We start from the raw sequence: 9,670 nt of genomic DNA on the forward strand, positions 1-9,670 counted from the left end.
TGCATGCCCAACATATCGAGCAAGAGTGCCTGGTGTGCCAGCACACCAGTGTTCCAAGGACTGTAATCCCTCTGAAAAACGCAGACGTAGGAGAAGTGAATATGACAATCTCTATGTGCCAGGTTATTAACCAGACCTCAAACTGTCCCAGTCCCACTAACCCCGCACCACCAAAAATGATGCTGCATGTGGCAGCTAGAAAGGGTGAGATATTTGTATAGCAGATGAAGCAGCAGGTGCCGGAAGGCTGGTCCAGATGCGTCGACTATGTGCAGGTGCACAGCAATGGCACTTGCAGTGACTCCAATAGCAGTTCCCTGTGGAATTGCTCCATGACAACCCTGCAGGGGTATTGGAATGCAATGTGGGTCTGTGGTTCGGTGGCCTATGGTGAATTGCCACAGAACTGGACTGGTTGTTGTTATCCAGCTGTAGTGCGCCCAAGGACGCAGGTGTATACACTTCCCCATGCCAAGCAGCACAGGGTGAGGAGAGACATAACCAGCACAGACTTTTGCGGTAGAATTCTGAGGGACCCATGGACCACTCCGGGTGAAACCATTGGTTGGTCCCTTTTCCTGGGCGGTGGCACAGTAGCAGACCTGCAAAAGATCAATGGCTTAGCTTATCAGTTACTGCAAGTTGTTAATGACACCTCAGCAGCAAGTGCCTTAAAGATAGAACAACAAGCGATAAGGGCAGCAGTGCTTCAACATAGAATGGTATTAGATCTCCTAACCATGAAGGAAGGAGGAGTGTGCAAAATGATTAACACTTCCTGCTGTTTTTACATTCCAGATCTCAGCGCTAATATTACTGATTATGTGAATCATATGTGATCTGCCTTCACTCCTCAGCCTACAGTTCCAGTAGCGGCTGTAGCGTTGCCCATTCTGCTACCCATTCTTCTTCTTTTTCTTCTTCTTCTGTGTTTACCTCCTTTTTTGTCATTGCGTGTCAGACGTCTTTCTAGTGTGTTCACCATGCCAGCGCTCAGCGGCCATGCCAATGACCAACGCCAGCTCTTTGAAGACATTCTGCTCCCCAAGATGGGCTGTGCTGGTGATCCACATGAAGACATCGTAGTGCTATTTGCTGAATAAATGTGTGATAATGTGTGATCTAGAATAAAGGGGGGAAATGTTGTGGAAATTTACTTTGCTTCATTTTGTGGAAATTTACTTTGCTTTATTTTACTTTGCTTTATGTTTCTATAGTCACAGCATAACAGTCTGCAGATAAGCATGTGAGTCAGGGACACCAGCTGCTCACATACCGTTCTAACCATAGAGATAGAAGAAGCCTTCAGCGCTCAGGCTAACCAAAACATGAATTAGCAGATACTCTGTAGGAGTCGTTTTTCTTTTTTTTCTCTTTCTTCTGTTCTGTGTATAAGGGGAGGGGGACCGTACTGCGGTTCAGTCCTCTTACTCTGTTATACAGGGGACAGAACTCAATAAACTTTTACTCTTTACTACTCAATGCATAAAGCTGTCTGTGTTTGATGTGCTCTCATTTTCCCACCACATCCATTTAGCAGTACTTCTGAATAACCGAAATGGATTAAAACAGCTGAGGGGATGTTTGAAACTGAGTGATAAGATGTTCAGCAATTTATATATGATAATACAAGGCAGTAAATTAAATTGGGCTGAACTGGACAATAGTACCTGGCATGAAAAGTATGTCATAGAGAAAGTAACAAAAAACTCAACCTCTCACCTCGTCACTGTCTGTAGTGTCCTGTCCTCTAGGATACTGCTGCCCTCACTAAAGTGTGTCACCCTGACCGGGTCAAACATAATAACGACACAATGGAAAATCAGCTTCAAGTGCTCCATTGAGCAAGAGTGCACTGTAAATGGCCAGATACAAATGGCAATGTCAGTAGTAAATGTATATATGCAGTCATGGAACAGGACCTAGCTGTAGAGCACAGCTTTAAGGTGCATATACTAATCTGCTCTTACCAATCATCCTCCTGGCTGTGTCTTGCTCTTTTGGCCAAATGTTTCTCTTCCAAAGCAGACAGACCAGACTTGCTGCTTATTACTCCGTGCACTATAAATAAAACACATGTATAATGCCTTGTAAACAATGGAAGAAGGGAAATTTGAACTGTGACTACTCTGTTAAAGGGGCGGATAAGGCAACCCACCCAAACCCCCCGAAAGCTGTTCTGTTATCCCTAATTGCTATGCAATAGTCCTGTGATTAACTCAAAGGCTGGAGAAGTTTCACCTTTTTCTATTTGAATCCTGAAGGCTGTTCGGTTCCGTCGCCCACAATCCATCCTGTGTAATTAAACATTCACATCATAACTCAACCCCGTGTAATAGGGCAAACTCACTCGGATGGGGGAAAGGATCACAGACTACCTGTACTGCTGCTGCAACTCTGCGGCCATTCCAACAACATCCACATACATTCCAGCAACATCCTATTATAGGACACAGTGTATCTGGCTTAAGTACACCCATTTAATAGCATGTTGGACCTTCTTTCGCCTCCAGAATTGCAGCAATTCTTTCTGGCATAGTTTCCACTATATGCTGAAAATACCCTGCAGGAATCCTGGTCCAATCTTCATAGGATATTTTCTCTCAAATTACATGGAGGGACTGACATGTTCTAAACTGCCTGTTATACCTTTACCCAGGGATGTTCTATAGGATTAAGATTGGGGGACTGTGAAGGCCAGGGAAACATTGAAAATTTGCTGTCTTGATATTGGAACAAATCCGTGATTATACAACCCTTGCGGCAGGGTTTCTTGTCTTGTTGAAAGTGTCCTTCTGCCATAGTTTAAGCAGCTGCATGAAGGGATGCACTCGGTCGCAATACATAGGTAAGCCCTTCTTTTCAAACATCTACTGATTTCAGAGGACCCATGGTGTGCCAAGAAAACATTCCTCACACCTTTATGCCATCTCTACCAGCTTGAACTGCTGACATCTGACAGGAAGGACTCGTTAATTCATGCTGCTTATGCCAAATTCTTACCCTCCCATCATCATAGTGCAACAGAATTTTGGATTCATCTGACAAGATGATGTTCCACTGTTTAGTTTTCTGCTCTTCTGCCCACTGGAGCCTTGCCATTCTGTTTGCCTCAGACAGCAATGACACTCGAACAGGTCATCTGAACAGGTCATCCAAATGTGCTAAGGGACGATGACCTGTGCATTCAGACATGTTAGTTGGAGCAACAGCATTGTATCTGGTTGCAATTTGCTTGACCGTGCGCCACTTGATCATCAGAATGATTCTTGATGTCATCCTCCTCTGATCCCTTTCAAAATATTGGTCCTGGTTAGTCTGGTCCATGCCTCGTTCGCAGTTCGCTTCGCTCAGACCACTTGACTTTCCCATTCTAAAGTTTACATGGCGTTTTTTGCAATTAGTCAAAACTGACCTTTCATGACCTTCATTATAAACTTTTCTAAGCAGTCATGACCTCACCCTGTCATAATATTTACTTCAGATCTTCCCTGTGTCCAAAGTGATCTTATGGCAGGAATCTTCTAGCCAACCATTTCTAAGTCAAGCCAATTCAAGCAGAAATGCCACTGAGAGCGTTTCTGATGAACTCCTGTCATTGTACTAAGTCGGTAAGAAAGGGTTAACTACATAAAAATAAAAATGAATGACTTAAAAGTTTGATCATTTTAACTGAATCTATATTTTATGGAATTGTGTAATTAACCTTCATTATAAACTTTCCTTAGCCGTCATGGCCCGTCCCTGCCAGAATATTTACTATCAGATCTTCCCTGTGTCCAAAGTGAATCATGGCAGGAATTTTCCCAAGTGTTTACATTAAAGGAATCTGACTATACTGATTACTCTTTGCCAGCTAACAGCAAATAAAAGATGCTGGATTTTGGATTATGTGAGTATATAACACGTGACTGTGTTTGTGTCAGAGAAGGGAGAGGAGAGGCTTTGTCTCCAGCCTCCCGCTGCTTGCCGCTGTTCAGCTTCTCACTCCTGAGATCCTTCTCGTTCTCCTTCTCACCATTGCGTCCCACTCCGCCAATGCTGCTGCAACTTCAACCGCTGACAAAGTGCACCGGCTCAAAGCGTGGTCTAGAGCCAAATTTGAACACGGGCATCTTCCTCATTGGCTCATCTCCTCAGAGAGGCAACACATGCACAGTTTCAGCTCCTATCGATACCCACGTAGAACCTTATAAAATCAAACTGACAATGACAAGGAAACCATATTTTCAACACCTCCAGCACAACAAGTAGTAGTTTTTAGCAATGCACTACTTTTAGTGGTTGTTGAGCATCTGGAAAGAATGCAAGTCACCAGGGTAACATCATCAAGAAGCCCTTTTAGACTTACTTCCATCAGATTAATTCGGCCTCTTTTTTGCTTCAGTATTTGAGACTAATTTGTAGGAGGGCATTTTGCCAACATGAATCCCCTCTGCCATGTCATGCACTCTCTGCATCAGTTGTGGGCCATACCTGCTAGACCAAACATTTACATTCTGAATACTTTGGCTGAAGTTGTTAAAATGTTAGTATAAAAATCAACACTTTTAGCTGTATCTTAATTTCAGGCTGATTTAACAAGTAGATAAGCTAATGTAGTGAGCGGTTGTCTTGGCTTGTCCTAATGGCAGTCAGGGGCCAAAACACTTACTCTAACACTTTATACTTATAACACATTTTCCTTAACTATTACAGATGCTGTTTAACAATGTTCTATTTTTAAAATCTGGAAACAGCAACTCAGCACAGAAGGCGTTAGACCCTACCTGCATCCTAAGAACACATGGGTCACCCATACTATCGATAGAGACAACAGCTGATCTAAGTCTCTTGCTTCGTAATTTTCAATGTGCTTGTTTATGAATAACTTTCGAGCTAACCACTGCTTATCACTTTCAAAGTGTTGTCAGAATTTATTGATATGAAAGACTCTCGTCATGCTGATAATTGTCTGGTAGGACCAACTGACGTTATTGCCCCGACATACGCCCGGTGAGAAAAGCATTGTGGGAATTTCAAGTATGGCCTGTGCAATGCTCGGTTTGCCTGCTAGTGTCGGCTTTCCTTGGACGTTTACATTTACTGCATTTAGCAGACACTCTTATCCAGAGCGACTTACAAAAGTTCTTTGTTATTTATTCATAGAATACATCCTAGCCAGTCCAATAGGTTAGAGTCCAATATAGCAATGATCTAGAATACTGTAGAAATACAGGGATTACTGCTGATGCCTAGAAGTGTTAGATACTGGAGCCTTTCTCTATTCCGGCACCCAACGCAAGGTCTCTGCCTATCAGCCATGACATGGCGTCTTGACCGCGAGCTGGTCGCCCGAGGTCTTCCACTCCTTCTTCTTGTCTGCTTTACCCCTCCCTTTCTCTTTCTCACCCTGTCTCTCGTTAAGCACAGGAGTACCTCATGGCGGGTACGGGAACAGCTCATGGGTCGTTCATGCAAAGAACATCTAATTTTTACTAACCTTGTCTCTTTCCTTTCTACATAGACCCTTAGAACTTGCCTCACTTTTCCCTGTCATCCTGTAGATTTAGATAGTAGATATAGGATGCATATATACTCTGTGCTTTCCTCAATAAAGTTGAACTCTCTTCATTCACTACCTTGGTGTCAGTGTCTCTTGACTTCCCCGGATCCGGCTACAGAGGACAGAGGGCAGAGGGTAACTTGGACGAGATCGAACCTGAGGGACCGGTCACTTTGAACCAGTTTCTAACAAACATTATTATAATTATTATTATTATTATTATTATTATTATTATTATTATTATTATTATACATGGGCCTCCATATGTCAATGCTATTTTAAATCCCAAAACACTGCAATATTAATACTTTGTGATGTTGATATTGACAGCCAATGTTCAAATTAACAGGCTCCATTCCAGCACTTGTCAGTGTAACATCACCTGTCAGGACAAATGTTCTCTCGTCTGTCCTCCCCTTCACCTCATTATAGTCATTTATGGCCATTCTTCACTGAGACTATATTTGAATCTATCAAACCATATCTTATTTATGTGTTTTAAACTAGCTCTGAGCGCTGACCACAGCTTGAAATATGAAACACTTGCTCTTATTTCACTGGCTGATATCACACACAACAGCTAACACACTAATGCAATAAAACTTAACAAAACCTCTGGATTCTCCTTCTGGTAATGTGCAAGCTACATTCTACTATTTACTTTATGCACCTACAGGATATGTTTTCATTTTGTTTTCCTGGATTGAGCGCAACTACATGCCTTTTTTCTTTATGAATATAATTATCAAGCTTTATAGAGCTTTTTGAAAATCTAATTATCAGACCATATCTTATTTATGTGTTTTACTATAATTATCACCCCATATCTTATTTATGTGTTTTACTATAATTATCAGCCTATATCTTATTTATGTGTTTTAATATAATTATCAGACCATATCTTATTTATCTACGTGACAGTGGGGATCTTATGTGACAACATGAACAAATAGAATAACATGGTTTTCTGTTTCTTGCCTTTAACAGCTCTTAATTCCACTACTAATGATGTCATAGTGAAGTTTTCATTTATTAATCCCTCAGATTAGGAAATTGGCTCCTTTTACCCAGAGATGAAAACAGGGAAGGCACTTAGCCTTATAGGGCATTTTGGGGGAAATTATCAAATACAATAATTTATAGATACACAGTATTATATGCAAACTTTGAACAAATGGACAAACATTATGATCATTTGGTGAATTTAAAAGATTAATCTGATGTGGCACAGTTATAAGAATTCAAAACAAATGTAGCATAATGAAAATATTCTTGCATGAGACCCACTAACTCTTACAGCTGCTTTGAAAGACAAAAAAACGTATTTATCTTCCACTCCACTCAAGGATGGCCACACTTGGAATTTCCCTTGGCACATTTAAAACATTGTGTGAGCCAGATAGCTTCTGTTTTCAACCATCCAATGCTCTGAGTAGTAGTGTTCCATGCATATGAGGTGCTTCAACACGTCCATGCGTGTTGTAAAGAAACACAGTGTAAGCAGTATTAATGAAAGTGCATCTCTACCTCAAACTCACCAGTGTAACAATTACAGTGTGTGAAATCTAATTTTAAATGGCGATCAGCCTTCTTAACAAATCTCCAATAACAAATAAGCAGAACTCACCTTGTTGAGTGTTTGTTTGTGTGTGTGTGTGTGTGTGTGTGTGTGTGTGTGTGTGTGTGTGTGCAGTTTTAAGCATAGCAAGGCACTTCAGGGTTGCCAGGTGGAGTCTTCCTGAAGACCCTGATACTGAAACAGCATTAAAAGCTGCAATGGCACTGTAGTTGTTTTTATCTGCACTAATACTGCTTTGAACTCTTGCACTCTTACATACAGTAAGTTTCTGTGTACCTGTGTACATTTCTGTGTACCTTTAGTAAATAAAGGGATTCTATTCTAATATTACAAATCACTATGTCCAGTGTTTTGATAAATGACATCTTCAAATTATCTTTGCTGTTTCTTTGCATTAAACTCTAAAGCTGCCTTTTAATGAGTCCACAATATTATACAGGATAGTCTTGACTATAAAGCTATTTTGAATTAAACTTAAATTTAAAAAAAATAATAAATGGGTTGTTGTGTTTGTAGGTTTGATTCAACACAGGATCAGACAGGTTCCTATAAGTGGGAAAATTAAAAAAAAAAAAAAATTTCTGCTGAACCTGAGTCTGCAACCAGCTATTCATCAGAGAGAGACTTTTAACAGACCTATAAAGAAACTGATGTCATATGCATATGATGAACAAGTTTTCCTGCTGGATCTGTAATCTCATATGAAGGACTCAGAGACTCAGACAGGCAGGAGTGTCCTTCCAGCTTTACAGCCAGTTTACCAGTCAGCTTCTGCAGTCTGGTACATAGACCTCAGAGAGAAAGACCTCCCTCTTCCTAGAAGTGCTGAAACTCCAAACAGTGAAGAAACCAGTGGAGCTTAATGACTGGTCAGATGAAGAGAGTGAAGTGAGGAGTTTCCTTCAGTGTCTGAAATGTCCCAGCTGAGGTGAGTGTGAAGCTTTTATAAGTAATATAGTAGCTGTGTTTAACTTTGAAACTGAGCGTCTAGAAGAGCATAATTGGCTGTACTCTTAGAGAGAGAGGGAGTGGCATACGCTCTCTCCCCTGTCAATTACAGAGACACCGTGCAATCAAAGGCGTCTATAAGTTCACGTGTCAGAAGGGGGAGGAAAAGACTATTTTCCGAGTACTTAGAATAACATTCCATACTTTTTGGAGAACATTTTCTAGAGTGTTTTCATGTAGAGAGAGAAATGAGTGGCTAAAATGTCAGAAACATTAAGGAGACAAATGGGGAATACTATAACAGCTCTTTCCATGTGTTAGTGACACCAGCGTTCCCTCTTTTCCCAGATGGTAAAAAAGAGCCCTGACTCTTGCAAACTTCATTTTTTTGTAGAACAAAGAGAAAGATGAATAACTCGCTTTATGGCCTTTTTCCACTCATGCATACCAATTCCAGTATGCATCCAAACAGTGTCAGAATAGTAGGGGTGCAGACTCTGCAGCTTTGTCCCTGGTTGTCTAGTGGTTAGGGTTCGGCGCTTTCACCGCCGCGGCCCGGGTTCGATTCCCGGTCAGGGAACAACCTCTTTTTTTGCTCAAATAAAATGACAGATTCTGCATTAAAGCATAAAGTTTGTGGGAGTCGGAGTTGAACCGACAGCCTAAGGATGATAGTTTTAACTTCTACTCTACCAACTGAGCTATTGAAAGTGTCGTGCAAGTAATCCCACATGTCCAAACACAAGTATGTTGGCAAGAAACACAGCCAGTTTTGTATGTTTCAATTGTTAAGTTCATTTGACACAAAGAAGAAAGATCACATTGTATAAGTTGTTCAGCTACAAACAGATATATCTTTTGATGACATTTGGAATCATACTGGACTTTGTGTACATGAATGGAGAAAGGCCATAAATGGTTAGAATAACATTCAGTGCTTTTGGAGAAAAGTTTCGAGAGTTTTGTCATGTAGTGAGAGAAATGAGTGGCTGAAATATCAGGCATTAAAAGTGCAATTTGCACTCATGGAAAGAAAATTGCTTTCATGTGGACCACATTGAGATATCGAACTGCCTGTGGAACATAACACCTCTTAAGAGGCTAGATTTGTGCTCTCAAGCTGCGATGGTGGTTTTCTCATGGCTTCTAAAAGAAGAGGCTGTGGTCAGGGTGGAGTGAGTCTTTGATAACCAAGATTGTTGTTGTTTTGGCCTTTGAATAGACAACGGCATTACCCAGTGTCAAGTCTTTCTCAGTAAACTGCAGAGAATGATATAGAGGGCAAGAAATGGTCAAGCACAGTTTTATTGGGTGTGTGTCTGTAAAAAACACTAGAGCTCTCTGATACATTTTTGGTTCAAGATTTAATCATCATGCAAATGATTGTGATTAACGCTTTGTCTGTTTAATTCAAATATTATACTATAAACCTAATATTTTAATAGGGTTGGCAACTTTCTAGATCCGATTACTACATGTGTGTGAAGTACAGGTGCTGTAGCTATACGGTATACAATTGTCCACAGTAGCCTAATTATAACATATACAACCAAAAATGCATCTAAGATAAACACCAGAAACCTGGACTAAGGGTGATG

General features: G+C 40.8%; 1 non-coding gene across 1 annotated transcript; it reads left to right on the forward strand.

Moving 5' to 3' along the window:
* The first annotated feature begins 8,580 nt into the window (after positions 1-8,580).
* trnae-uuc (transfer RNA glutamic acid (anticodon UUC)) lies at positions 8,581-8,652 on the forward strand. Its single transcript has one exon. It is a non-coding gene; the product is annotated as a tRNA-Glu (tRNA).
* Positions 8,653-9,670: the final 1,018 nt, after the last annotated feature.

Source organism: Electrophorus electricus, chromosome 10, assembly GCF_041902795.1.
Source record: "Electrophorus electricus isolate QZ-2024a chromosome 10, ASM4190279v1, whole genome shotgun sequence".
Classification (NCBI taxonomy): domain Eukaryota; kingdom Metazoa; phylum Chordata; class Actinopteri; order Gymnotiformes; family Gymnotidae; genus Electrophorus; species Electrophorus electricus.